This window comes from Haliaeetus albicilla, chromosome 14 (genome assembly GCF_947461875.1).
Source record: "Haliaeetus albicilla chromosome 14, bHalAlb1.1, whole genome shotgun sequence".
In the NCBI taxonomy this organism is placed as follows: Eukaryota; Metazoa; Chordata; class Aves; order Accipitriformes; family Accipitridae; genus Haliaeetus; species Haliaeetus albicilla.
The window spans coordinates 32,206,660-32,220,600 of record NC_091496.1 but is presented as its reverse complement, the minus strand read 5'-3'; the positions used below and the strand labels follow the sequence as shown (position 1 = coordinate 32,220,600).

Genomic DNA, 13,941 nt, shown 5'->3' with positions numbered 1-13,941 from the left:
GTTTCATGGGGGAATCATTCACTAAAATGCAAAGCTGCACTTGGTTTGAACACTGTGAAACAAATACTTGTAATAAAGCACGATGAATCCAATAACACAGAGTATTAGCTTGGGTGCAAATGGGAAACTTTAGTTGATATATGTATTTAAAGGGACTCTGCAGGTGACATTTGGAGCTTAAGAGTTTCTGCTTCTCATGGCTGTGCAAAAAAAGGAGAGACAAACCCACGCTTTGCTTTTCAGTCTGTGGCACAGAGCTTGTTCCTCCCCATCCCCAGAGATGTCATGCAGATTAATCCATAAACAGGCGCAGGGCGCACAGCAGTGAGGACTCACTACTGACTGAGTCCCATTGACTTGTGGGGACCAGCTGTCAAAATATACCACAACTTACAGAAAAACCTGCAGTTCACACACATGGGTTAGCCGATGAACCCCGCGCCATTTTCATTTCAGCTGAACATCTTTCACGAAGTGCACTGCTATGGCTTCCTCCCCTGCTCCCTCACCAACATTCACATCCACATGGGTTCAGTACCTGCATAAACCCTATAAACTTCTCCCTGGACTTTGGACATTCAACATCTTAATGGAAACTGAGAAAATGTGGAAAATACTGTGAAACCTGTAGTATTCTTTAGTTTTTCTTAAATACAGCAGGAGTTTTAAATAGGGTGGTGAGAAGTGGAACAGTCGCCAGTACACATTATACATCAGGTTTGAAAGAAGAAACACTGGACCATGTTTTATTAGGGAAGAGAATCGCAGTGACCTGATTTTGGCATTGGGAGCAAAAGTATATGTACTGGAAGGAGGCCTATTCAAACCCCATAATAATTGATGCCTCCAGAGGGAAAGAGCACTTGACTAGAGCTGTAATATTAGGGAGAAATTACAGTAACAAAACGGCTTCAATTACAGCAACAAGGTATACTTTTAAGGAATAAAGAAGCTTGTGGTCCCTTGGAGGCCTATAAGGAAGCCTAAATACACCATAAAGGACTGAGACTGGGACCTTTAAATCAAGGCAAATGAGGAGCTGTGCACAAGCTGAAATCCATTGACTTTCATTGTCCTGCCGGCACAACCTCCCGTCTCCCCACGCTGAGGCTGGACAGGGGCCCCAAGGACTGCTCTGAACATAATTTCTTCGATCGGGAATGACCCTGAAGTTCTTGTGGATGATTTTTCTCAAAATGTTGCTACAAAGCTGTACCAATGTTTCAGGCTGCAAACAAACTGAATCCTTTCAGTGCGCTGGCTCAATGAGCAGAATAATTTAACCATTCGGGGCATGAAAGAGCAAAGGAAAATGAGGACGACCCTAGAGGGTCCATCCTGGGAGTCCAAGAGGATTGCTAAAACTGTCTCTGGGCACCAGCTGATGACAAATAACAGTGACTGGGATACACCAGCCCTGGCTGCGCATAGTGCTTGAGTTGCCACAGCTTTTGTTTCTCCACCCAGTAACAGAGCTTGGAGCTGAGATCTGTACTTGGTCCTCTTGGGACTACCTCTTTCCTAAATGACTGTACGAGGCATAGTCTGATGACTGCGCATGGCTGTAGGCACTAGAAGCTGTAGATACCTACGACTGAGGTAGTGGTACTTAGTGTTGAAGGCCCAATAAACATTTCATGCTTTTCAGCCTAGGCTCAAGTACATACTCAAGTAGTATCTCATTCAGCATGAGGGAGAAGTTGGATGAGGTCTCTTACTTTGCATTGGAAGTCATTCCAGATAACTGCCTTTTTCCCATGGCACATCTGCACTACTAACCTCACGGCATCATCTTTTTTACAGCAAACATGATACATCCTGGTCACATTCAAACAAATCAGGGTTGACAAAACATCTTTGGAAAATTTAAAAACACTTTGAATAAAATATTAAATCATCTCTCAGAGCAAAAGCCCACAAGCCTGAACTTTAACTCTATATAACAAGCACATCTAAAACAACTTCAACAGAAGAACAGCAACTGAGACACTAAAGAACCTTGACCATCACGGTCAAATGCATTGGACATTGCCTATTGCGACAGACACTTTTTAGTGTTTTTTTTTTCCCAACTGGTCTTTAACAGAAGAAACAATAAGTTTGGCAGCAGTAATGAATTTCTAAGAATGTAATTTCCTTCTCTGAAATCCCTTTAGATACATGCACACATGCACACACACATGCATGCACGCATACAGTTGCCTTCTCGTTGGGTTTTGTGTGTGTGCACGTAGGGACTGAACTGACAGTCTTCAAAATTCAGCATTTTAAAAATCTGTGAGAAACAATATTTGGAGATTCATGAAGTGTGCTGACAGACAGATGGTGGAAGGAGAGGGACTGAGGAGAGAGCTTGGGAGATGACAGCCTCCCCCTCTTTTGGGCACTCTGGGGGCAGCCGCCTCTCAACACGAAGAGTTTTCTGCTGCCAAGTGACAGAATTCAATGCCAAATTGCTAAATCTTTGACTTGCTGCTTCTTTTCTTTGTGTGGGCAGAACAATAATTCAGTGCATTGCCACAGTGAAGACAATACTTTAAAGTGTTTTGTCATAAATTATTTGGTTAAAAGATAGACATGGACATTAGAATAAGGACTATCCTGTCTTGAAAGACTGGGATGCAAATTTCCAAGGTAGGTCATCTCTTCAAACATAGAAAAGACAGCAAAGAGGTGCAGGTTGTGCTCCTGAAGGACTGAAAACTGGTTATACTGGTCATCCTCTAAAGTGATGGAGTAGTGCCTGTAGCCTCTGGCTCCCAGTTAAAGGCCGTCATTCGCTTCAATGATGGAAAACCAGTTTACAGGCTGTCAGCCTCAGGAGACATAAGACCAAACAAGGAGCTGTCACCTCTTTGGGGAGGGAAGGCTAGGTTAATACTGTCATTTCTCTCAAGTGCTAGAGAAGTAGATTATAAATGTCATCAACTGGGCTGTTGGCTTTCCGGAATTGCTGAAAAGAGGTTAAGGGCTATTAAAGGAGACCTTGGAAAAGTTTGCATCAGTTTGCAGTTATAGTGGGTCTTTCTACTAAAAGCTAGATTACAAAGAGTAAAACTGATGGTCTGTTAGAAAACAGCCCATGACCACTCTTAAACAGTTTTTTGGGGGTGAAAAGAGATCTGAACTGTTCACGTTTTCCCTCCACACACTGGAAAACAGGTTACAGCCTAAGAGGGAAGTTGGTAAAGTTTTCTCTCACTGCACCCAAAAGATGTTGACAAGACGTATTCATGTGATGATCCTGTGATGGAATAACTGCACACATGGAAAGCTTACGCTGCCCCATTTTTCTTTGTTGACCCCTCTGTGATTGGTCTCTACTAAGCCATGCACACCTTTGAATTCTCCCCCCACCTTCTGTCAGGATTAGCTACTCCCTGTCCAACACTGTTCAACCCATTTATAGCGCGGCTGAGCTCTGCCCCTGTCTCATCACTGCCTGTCAGCCTCTCTCACCTCCATTTGAACCATCCCACCTCTCCACCAATGCAATCCTTCTGTCCTTATCTTCAAAGCCCTTCTCAGTTCACTCTTTCCCTAAGTGACCCTTCACTCATATTCACAGACAGCAGCCTCACTCACACTTTTCTCCATTTCCCCCCAAAAATTTCCATTCTCCATAAGTGCCCGCATCCACACAGCCCCTGCATCACCTTCCTTCTACTCTCACCTTATAAACCATCCTGTTATCTCACCTATAGAAATCTGTAAAGAAATTACTGCCTGGTAAGCAGGAAGTCCCATTTACTAAAGTGACTGCTTCACTACCTATGAATCATGCGTACAGCCAGGCACTACCACTACTGCCACTTTGGTCTCCTTCCTCTCCCTCATCCTCTGATCCTTTGTTTGTCTTGCACCCTCACACTTCTGGGTGATGAGAAAAAAAATTTGTACGGGTGGGAAATAAGGCAAACAAGAAATTAGAGCTCAATACAAATTAGTTGGGGTGAACAGCAAGCTACCCTCTTCCCAAGGAGGAGACTCTCAAAGCCCATACAAGAACCCCCAGTATTTGAAGGCAACTGGGTGGCTTTGAAACTCAGAATAAACTTGAGATCTGATGTCCCTTGCCCGGGAATTGCCAGGGAATAAGCAGGTTCGGGAAATCCCTGATGGTCTCTGCGATGATAATAATATTTTTGTTGAATTTGACGTACTATATTCACAGAATTAGCGAAGACATTGATAGAATTCTTTCCACGGAACTGTAACTCTTGGGCTGCTCTAGTGCAATGGAGGTTTAAGGAGGAAAACACTGCCTCAGCTCTAAAGGGTTTACAGTCCAGTTGCTGGACACTATAACATTGTCTTGGCTCATTCTATGTCCATTTTTCATTTTTGTCAACTCATGACTTACTAGCTGTGAAATGCAATAAAACTAGTTTTCTCTATGTAATGTAGACCAGTATAACTAATAAAAGTTAATCAATTATTCAACGTCATTCTATAGCATGACAAAGGTAAACTCTACACTTGGTTACCCTCATGTCCAAACGTGCCATCTTAGGACTGGGAGTCTCTTGAGACTGTGCTGACAAGGAAACTTGCTGATCCCCTTTGCAATTTATTTGTGTACAGAAACACGCCACCCCTTTTCCAGAATGGAAGCCTTTAATAAGGAAACCTTAAAAAAAGGTTACCATCACAAATGACAGAGGATGAACTTATTGATACAAGTAACTGGTTGCAAGATCAAGAACTGTAAATTTTTTGAAAAATTACTGGGTTTATTTTACATTACTGGAGATGCTTCCCTGGATGATGCTCTATAGTGAGGAAGGGAAATTTCCCTACCTTCTCAAATTTATCATAATTTTGCAAAAAATCAGTGAGATCTTGCCTCATAAGACATTTTTTTAGCAGGTTTCCAGAAGTTTTCTGCCTTCAAGTCCCTATTCCCTGTTCAGTTGTAACTGCTTTGGTGCAGTCACCTTACGTAACTTTTTGTGACTTGTTTTCCTTATCTATAAGAAGAAAACAATGCAAACATCACCAAAGTAGCAGGACATAAAAGAATAAATGATTACAGAGTCTTTGAAAGGCACTGTAGAAATATTATAAATACTCTACATCCTTCCAATATTCCCCATCTGCCTTTATAGCAATTGTTGCACACCACTAAAAGGACCAAGAGAGACTATCAAAATCGTAATAGCTATTGAGTTCCCTTCACCCGTACAGTATATCAGAGTAATGGGTCCCATGAACTCTGGTAACACCATTAGAAGGGACAGCATGGAATCAAAACACAACAGTATTTTTCCTAAATGGACTGTGTGTGATCATTTCAGTTAACAGTTTAGTCCTCATTACAATGAGAAAATCATCTTGCTGTCGAGACATAGTCAAATACCAAATTAAATTTAATTAGTGTTACTTTCCAGTGTAGCAGAACCTGTGATTCAGAGTTCAGGGTTTGTATTTTTGTGACGTGGTAAGACAGAGCATCCTAAACCTGTTCTGTTTATGACACAGTCAACTATTTCATTTCTTAGCATTAACTAGCATTTACCCTGTCCCATTTAACTCCATTATCCTAGAGGAAAAGAATGTCAGCTTTTCGTGCTGTTATATATCAGTACAGTCCAGCCCGTAAAACCAAAACACTGTGCTTTCTTCCCTCTCCCCTTTCAACAACGCTCCTGAATGGGGAAAAAAAAGACAGAAAGGAGAAGGGAAGTTTTGCTATTTACAAGCATGAAATCGCCAGGTTTTAAATTAGGAGCCAACTCAACAGTACACATACAGCTTTTAGAAAAGGAAGTCACCACAGAGTACTGGAGAAGGAGTCCTACTTCACCACAAAAGAGATAAAAAGCTGCCAGTCTGGAAAAGTCCTTGGGTGGTGAAACAAACAATGCAATTCAGATATGCTTTATCTTCATCCTAAAATGTACAAAAGAGCTGTATCTTGGCTCAAGTCTCTAAGGTGGCTGACAAATTGCATCTACAAAGCCCACAGTAATGTAATGTGTTCTAAGGCAAAAGAATTCAGAGAGCACCAGTTGTGTAGTACTTACCATGAATTTTAAGAAAAAGGGAAAACAAAACCAAAATAATAAAGCAGAATAAGAACAGAGTAGTTACTTTTATCTTTGCTTTTCCTTTTTACCTGTAGTAATAGCTGAGAAGCTGTTTTAATGTTCATCCCGCTAATGTTATAATTGACAGAATGATTAACTCAATGAATAAAGCACAAAAGGCCAAGAACAGAGTACTTACAGAATAGCTCAATGAAGAATTAACTGAGAAAGTACATTAAGGTCTGACTTATTTTAATAAACTGGTTATACTGAAAAAAAGTCCTCATCCATCTCAGCTAGTATCACCCTTCTGAAGCATCAAACAGAAATGCATGGGGACTACGGGGACTACACACACCTTAAAATTAAGATTCACTCTTCAGTATCATCTTGTTTCTGCATCTTTATGGGTGAGATCAACTTCCAGTTTATATGCATAGCTGAATTTTGGCTGCTCAAAGGACATACCTTTTCCAGGCTGCCAAATCACCAGTCATTTACATTGCTACCTTCAATAATATTAATCTTCATAATATCACACACTTGTCATCACTGGCAAGTAATTCTGCTCATGAAATAAAAAAAATAATACAAACAGAACCAGAGCTATCCCTTCACTCTTATTACAGGAACAGTTCAATCTAATGAAGTCCTAGGAGGGTAGAGAGCTAACAGTGGAGCTACTAAAAAGAAAAATTAATCTCAAATTCAGAAGTGATAAGAATGGTATTATACATTACATAAAAGCATATGTTGCAAATGGTTGTAAAACAGGGGAAACAACGGCCTGGGTTTGCAACAAAAAAGCATCATCAGCAGAATGAATCGTGTTCTTTAGACTTCCTTTTATAACACCACTTATTTCACCTCTGAATTGGTACCAAGCAGTAGGAGTTGTGACTGTCACGTACAAATGATCAGGTTATGTACAATGGGTAAGACTACACACTTAAAACAGACATTTGGTGTTTCAAACAAGTATCACATTTCACCTTACCCAAATCATGTTTCCAATTCTCTTAGCTAGGCTTTGTTTAGCAGTCATGTCTTTAACAATGACCAGAAGTAATTTGAGGAAGCTCAGAAAAATATGTGTAAATCCTAGCATCAATAGAAGTCATCACACCAATCTATTTCAAATATAATGAGTTTTTTTTTTTTCCTATGGGCTACCTATCTCTAGATGAAGAGAGTCTGTGGTGCCTCCAATGTACACTTAACAAAGTCATTTCATTTGAAGGTAGATATTTTGTTTTCAGGCTTAGAGTAGGCGTTAAATATTTAGTTGTCTACTTGAGTGTATATGTGTATCCATGTGTGGAGGGGAGGTAGTATTTGTGTGTAAATTTATGTATATGAGTATATAGGTACATACAGTGCGTATATATCTGTGTGTAAGTGCGTGCTGGGCAGGCCGGTTACACTGCAGAGAGTCTCCCCTGGCAATCACCAAACAATTCATTTAAGAGCATGATTGCAACTCTTGAAAACACAGTGATAGGATATACACTTTTAATGAGAAAGCAGAAGTGCCAGATGACCCCACAATTCACAGAACCAGAGCACTGACATTTGCAGCCACCTCTGGACTCTACCTTTTAATGACAAACCATGTAGAAGACTAATTATTGGTTAATAACTGCAAAAAGAGAAATGCCAAAAGGAAACAAGAATTTTCAGTTTGCTAGAAAAGCTCGTCTGTCCTAAGCCAGATCAGTCAAACATACCCCCCCTCTCTCACTTTACCTCCAGGATAACTGCATGTTAAGGGTTGGCTACTGTAAAGAAAAGCTCACAGGAGAGACTATATGGAGGAAACACCTACCACTGTAGCTTTCTTAAGTGTACCTATAAAAAAAGATCAACACCGCCTGGGATTCTGGGACTGCCGGACTGAAGGCAAGTAATACCGCAGCCAAACAAAGGCTTCCTAGACCTGAGAACTATCCTAATGCCATCAAGAGTTACGCTCTCTTGCCAAAAGGATTTTCCAGGAAATACGTTAACGTCTACGGAACACAGGCTAATTGTAGGCTACAGCAGAAGTATTCAGTGTGAAGCAGAGTGCAATGAAACTGCCCTCCCCTTCAGAGGTCACTGCAGGGTCCTATTGCGTTCTTTTCACAGCAAATAAACTTGTATTTAAATGTCTGTAGTGGATTTAATTTACAAACACTGGCCAATTCCACCAGAAAAAGAATGCTTCCACCAGAAAAGCAAAGCTCTTAACTCCTCTGGTACGTTCACCATGGAAGGTAACAAGCATCGCAGGATTTTAGCAGATTATAGCTCAGTTTTAGAACCCATTCTGTAAATGCCTATGGAGATTCGGTAGAATTCAAGATTTCGCTTTTGAAGCGACTGACATGCTCGAGTTGTGAAAATAACCTAAAGAAATAAGTTCTTTTTTCCCCTCTCTAACATTCCCGGTATGCTCTGTTACGCAGATTTTACATAGACAGGCACATCCACAATGTACTTGGGGGCTATTTGGATGGAAATAGAAAAGCTATGGAGCAAGACAGAGCCAGCCTAGATGTAAACAAGCTGGAACTGCTGGCAGCTGTGCTGTTACAAATAAAATTGCATTCCCCACTGTCTTCTCACTTATCAATTTTGACAGAAGACTGTCCTGACTTCTCATAAACAGCATCGAAAAGGACAAATCACATTGGGTGTCAGATTTGCCAGAATGGATTTGGTTGGTAGCTTACCACAAAGAAACAGAGGGTTATCTCCACTCCACATGGTGGGGAAAAACAATGCTCTGTCCAAGGGGTGGGGGCTCTACCTTATAGGCTAAAGTCTCATTTAATCCTCATTTTTTAAAGTCTGGTTTAGATTTAAGAATCTCTGACACAAGATTTGTTTACATCAAAGCAGAAAGGAAAAATATCAAGCAAGCATTTCTCAAATGCGTAATCCAAAAGCAAACACAACATAGAATGAGAAATATTTAAAAACGAGATCACTTTCCTGCTGATCCCTGCTTTATAGCTACACTTAGAGCCACATGCTGCTTTGTGTCCAGACAAAGAATGCTCTGGGACAGCAGGATGCTGTAGACAATGATACCAGTGTTAAAAAAAGAAAGAAAGAAAAAGAAAAACGTAGTAGCAGAAAAAAAGCAGAATTAATATGCTGACATATAGGCACCTATTAATAAAATATCACCTTGCAATTGGGGGAGCAGAATTTGGCCCTGTAGCTGATGAATCCTTTGATAATAAAGAAGCTCCATTGGATACGGGAATTCACCCTCTCCCTGCAGCCCCGGAGAGAAAATTTTTGGTGCACGCTAGACTTCTACGTCGGAAATCAAACAATGGAATAACTTAAGGCATGGCAAGCCTGCCAGCGCATATTCAGCAGTCTGATGTGTGATGATCAGTAACAGCCTGATGGCTGGGAGTGGGAGGAGGAAGGCACCCAAGTGTCAGCTGAGACTCTCAACGGGTGAGGACGGGGGACGGAAAGCAGTCGCGGAGCAGATGGGGGAACTGGTTGGGCTGGATGAACGATGGAGCTGGACTACAAATGTGAGAAACCTTTGCTCGCTGCGCTGTGAACAAACTTCGGGTTGCAGTGCAGGGAAGGGTCTAAGCATATGGGGACGAGATAAACATAACTTTTAATTCTGTGGGCCTCACAGGCTTGGTGTGGCCTTTCTGACTCGCTTTTAAAGGGTATTTTAAGTCTTGAGCTTAAAGACACATGGTGGACTTTACAGTGAGCGTATCTCATAAGGAACTCAAAGAGGGGGGAAAAAAAACCCTTTACAGATTACAGGCTTCCCTGGCTGCAAAAGGCTCAACAGCTAACAGTATATCCTCCAGAAAGTCACAAACATCCACTCGAACCTGAGTTTTCCCCCTTAGCTAGCAGGCATAATACCAAATCTTCAGATTCCTGTCAGAAAGATAAATCAAAAAATCAACCCTTATGGGAAGTATTAAACTTAAAGTACCCTAAACGCTATTAAAAACCATTTTTTTCCCCTATTGTCTGGATGATCACACTTACTGGAAAGTAAAATATCCTCAGCATACTTTGTTATTTCAAACAAGCCATGGTCTTACTTTGCTCCCTAATTCTTCTACCTCCCTATTCATTCTCTTTATTTCTGTTCTTTCCCCATGGTGCAGTATGAATGCTAATTTATTAGAAGTACTTAACTATATACATATATTTTCTTATGTTATATATGCATATATGTTTTCATCTGCTTGAGACCCAACACCCCTTCTGGTATGCTCTGCACTTGAGAAAACCATGAATTCTTGCTTTCTGAGCAGAGAGATCCACGATGAACTGCTTATATATAGTATTTCTCAGCAGTCAGCTTTGGTCCACACTTTTGGTCCTTCACTCGATGTAAGTGTGAAGTTGCAAGGATACGAGAAAAGTTTAAAGTATAATTAACTAGCTGATGACATGCAGCGAAGGGTTTCCTTTTCACTAATCCTAGATTCTACATTCTCACTTTGTTCTCATTGAACAAAGTAGGTGGGAATAGCACAGACAAGGAAGAAACTGAACCTTATGGTAAAATGAGATAAGCAGACTGGAGTAGTCTGTGAATACTAAACTGTCAAATTGGCTAACAAACAGCCTCTATATTCCAATGGATTCCTTTGCTTTTGGACAATTTTGACAAAAAATAAAAGAAAGGGATTTATTATTACATGTATTTGAAGAAAAAAATTCTGACTTTTTATTAAAGCTCCTATCCTGACCCCCATATTGAAACTCTTTGGCTTTCAACATAGAAAAATAAGAGATAAAGCTAAAGAACCACTGGTCTGCGCCATTTAAGGGGTGGGAAGGAGAACATGTCCAATTTTTTTGGTTTTGGGGCTTTCCAGAATTTGCTCCCTAAACTGTTTTCCAATGAAAATGGCTTTGACATAAAATGTAAGAATGAACCTTCTCTTGGTTATCAGCTAGGAATACGGCACTCCACATCTGGCTAGAAGTCCATTAACTAATTAGGGGGCTGGAGCACATCTCCTATGAGGGGAGGCTGGGAGAAGTATCTTCTTAAAAAGGAGATTTTATTGCTTCCTTCAAGTACCAAATACAAGGGTCCAGAGAAGTCAGAACCAGACTCCTCCTGGAGGTGCACTGTGACAGCCACACGAGACAACAGACATGAGTTGCTACTCAGGAAATTCCAATTAGATATTTAGGGAAGTGTTTCTTACCATGAGGGTAGTCAAACACTGGGAGAGTTGTCCAGAGACGTTGTAGACTGCGTACTATAAAACATAACCAACTATAACTATATCAGCTATATAACGAGCATCGACTTCTTTGCCCCTCTACGATAGGCTGTCTCTGCAATTTATGGACTTGCCTCAAATAGTGGTATTTGAAAGCCACTTGGACAATTTAGTGGTGACGTCTACTGGATGGAATTGGACAATATGAGCACATGACAGCACTGCCAAAATCTTTACAGTGACTTCTACATTTCTATTTGCCATTCATTGTGCTGGAGATTAAGGTCTGGAAGGGATCCAACAGCTGCAAAAGCTCTATGTACTTGGAAACCAGTCTCCTCACTTGAGACTGTCAGATACACCCTTCTCTGTCCACGAATGTCCTCTTTGATACACCGTGGACCTTCTCAGGAGAAGATCCCAAAGTCCGGAGTTTTCCTGGCTCTAATGGTATAAAAAGATTTAAATCTGACATGCTTCAAAGGGTGGAGGAAAACTTATTGGAAGTATGAATTCTGATAAGATCAGGAACTTCAAGCCCCCAGAAGATAGCTATTCCCCTTCCAAAAAACACATATGCTGCAGATGTTCCTAAACCTGATTCCCAACTCTCCTAAGTTTATTAAAGAGCCCCTTCGTAGCTTAGACCTCCTTCTAAACTGTAGCAAGTGCCTTTTTCTAGCCAACAAACCTTAGATACACAAACTTCAGAGGTTTATGGGCTGTCATAGCTGCAGTTCAAATCAGCTGAGAATCACTTGGCATAATTAGCTTTCACTTTTTACAATAGATTTCACCTATTGCAGGTAAATTCATACTTTATTTTTTGCTGTATTTCAAAGCGTTACTGCCCAGCACTTGGCTCTGTAAACATCATTATTACTGCTGCCTGCCTGCTTTGGGCCTGAAACGTGTCAGAAGATTTATCTGCCTCATCAGCACTTTCTAAACACCCAGGCAGCCAATCGAAATGGGGAGGCATAACAGATGTGCCAACATCTGCTGCAGTGAGCATTTATCTGGACAGCAGAACACGTAGCTGTAGATTCAAACTCCTAACCAGTTACAATTCCACACATTTGGACAGCCTTGATCTACAACTGTGTGAAGGCTATTTTGGAATATTCATTAAAATCAAGTTGAAAACTTAATTTTTCAATTTTAGACAGCTGTGAGAAAAATACCTTCCTGTAATTCAGTTTATGCCCTTCAGACACAGTAAAGACAAAATGCTATGAAAAAGCTAAATTTAAAGTTGAGCTTATAAAATTAGAAATTCTTAGAAAGCACTAAACACTAAAATTCCACCCCATCCATGCTCTTGTTTACTTTGAGATACGTACATATTAAAATATGTATAGTTAAAATATGCAAATTTTAATCACATACATGTGCCTATAAATCAAGCACATGAAGCGATAGGCAATGACTTTTAAAACACGTTTTTATTTTCCTGGCACCAAAACGAGGTCTATGGGCACCATATCCATGCTGAGTTTCAGCTGTTCAAACTTCTGTTGCACATGGAAATGTCCTCCACCCCCAAACACATACTTGTATAGATTGATGAAATCATGAGATGAAATACAAAGCAAACTCATCATCTGCTTTTTGATGCACAATACAGTTTCACCTGTATTCCTGCTCACCAAACCATGCCCTCCAGGAATGACTATCACATTCTCTTTGAAGAGCTGCCTCATTAAATAAAAAAAGCAAACTTCCAGAGAAAAGACCTCTCCTGCTTTTCTGATTTCTCCTCTGAAGGCCCAGCATGCATAATATTGAAACCTTGTTTAAAGTCCATTTTCTCGTAAAAGGTTCCTTCTTGCTAGGAGGATTTGGCCCTTGCTTCCTGTCCTCTTGAATTTCCTAGGATACTGAGCTTTAAAATAGTGACATTACAATAAGCTGGTTAACGTGACTCAGGTTATTTTTAAAAGAATACGTAAAAGGAATTATTTTCTCCCATCTTTTGTCTGTATAGCTAAATCCCGTGTCTCCAAGACAGACTACACAAACTTTCAAGCAGAAGGCATATGAAAAATAGCATTAATAAACCCCTTACAAACATTTTCACTGTAAACCATATATGGAGGTATGCGGTATAATAGTATAAAAACCGTCTAAACAAAGCATTTCTCCAAAACAGAAGATTTATACGCCACAGATTTCCATAAATATGAAAATACTGCCAGCACCTTTCCCTTCCTTTGCTGAGTGAAAAACACATACCATATGTTGTAATGTTGCCCAACAATAAAGTGCTGCTGAACTAAGCTCACTTTTCTTCATTTTCCTGGAAAAACATAAGCTTTGACAACAAGGAAGAATTTTTATTAGCTTTCAGGTGAAGTGAGGAGTAACCATGTGTTTGTTTTATGAAATCATGAAACAAAATGAATATCACTGACTTGATATATTTTCCTCCTGTTTTAAAACACAATAAATGGTAATAACTTTGATAAATTTGCCCATGTCAGTTTTGTGTCTTTTTCTCCCCACTCTCTCATGATCCTCTATAGTTGTGGACACAATTCAAATCCCTAAATTGGGATATTCATTACTTAGGGGAGGTGAGATGACAGCAACTTCATCTGCTTTAAATGTCAGAATTTTGTGATGACATACAGTAACACACTCAAAATTAACAAACAACTGTGGCAGAAACTACCCTGACATCCTCTTCC

The 13,941-nt window shown here is 40.3% G+C and overlaps 1 protein-coding gene across 2 annotated transcripts in view; it reads right to left on the bottom strand.

Moving 5' to 3' along the window:
- Positions 1-13,941, bottom strand: part of PDZRN4 (PDZ domain containing ring finger 4) — a 250,684-nt gene that overhangs the window by 19,095 nt on the left and 217,648 nt on the right. The gene's annotated exons all lie outside the window — the stretch shown is intronic.